At 39.7% G+C, this 707-nt stretch overlaps 1 non-coding gene across 1 annotated transcript; it reads left to right on the forward strand.

The window, feature by feature from the left end:
* The first annotated feature begins 351 nt into the window (after positions 1-351).
* LOC123840066 (U6 spliceosomal RNA) lies at positions 352-460 on the forward strand. The gene has a single exon (XR_006789880.1). It is a non-coding gene; the product is annotated as a U6 spliceosomal RNA (small nuclear RNA).
* The last annotated feature ends 247 nt before the right edge of the window (positions 461-707 follow it).

The following is a 707-nucleotide window of genomic DNA, read 5'->3' on the forward strand; positions in this document are numbered from 1 at the left end:
CAGTTTTTCTGTGGCTGAGGCAATAAAGCTGCTCTTAGGAAGGAAGTGTATCACTGAGTTTTCTAATAGATTAGCTAGCTAGCTAGCTAATTTTCTAAGAAAAATATTTACTTTATTTTATTTTATTAATGTATTTTAGAGACAAATAGCATTCTGATGAATCAGTGTTCATGGGGTAGTGTAAGTGGAGTTATTTAGTATGACAAAAAGTGGATGCCATCTTATGATTTCATCTCTCTCTCTCTCTCTCTCTCTATATATATATGGAAACCTTAGAACAGAGATTCTGAATCTGGAATGTGCATCAGAATGACCTTGAAGCTTGTTAAAAATACAAATTCTCAAGCTCGGTTCAGCAGTACATGTCCTGAAATGTACATGTCCTGAAGTGACGCAGAGAAGATTGGCGCGGTCCCTGTGCAAGGATGACATGCACATTTGTCAAGTGTTCCATATTGAAAAAAAATTCCTGGGTTCCAAGAGATTTTTATTTGGGAAGGTCTGAGGTGGAGCCCAGGAATCCGTATTTAACAAGCACTCCTTAAGTGCTTCAGTGGTCCGGAACTTTCATTTTGAGGAACACTGCACATCTAACTCAGAGGATGGGAAAACACATGTGAGTGTGAGGCAGTAAGGCTCAACCACAGGAGTGCTACCTTCTTTGGGTCCTTGTGATGCATGACTTCAGGCTTTTGAGCAGGACATGT

The sequence above is a fragment of the Mirounga angustirostris genome, unplaced genomic scaffold, assembly GCF_029215605.1.
Source record: "Mirounga angustirostris isolate CCGP_5_RB_7025 unplaced genomic scaffold, mMirAng1.0.hap1 SCAF_3, whole genome shotgun sequence".
Classification (NCBI taxonomy): domain Eukaryota; kingdom Metazoa; phylum Chordata; class Mammalia; order Carnivora; family Phocidae; genus Mirounga; species Mirounga angustirostris.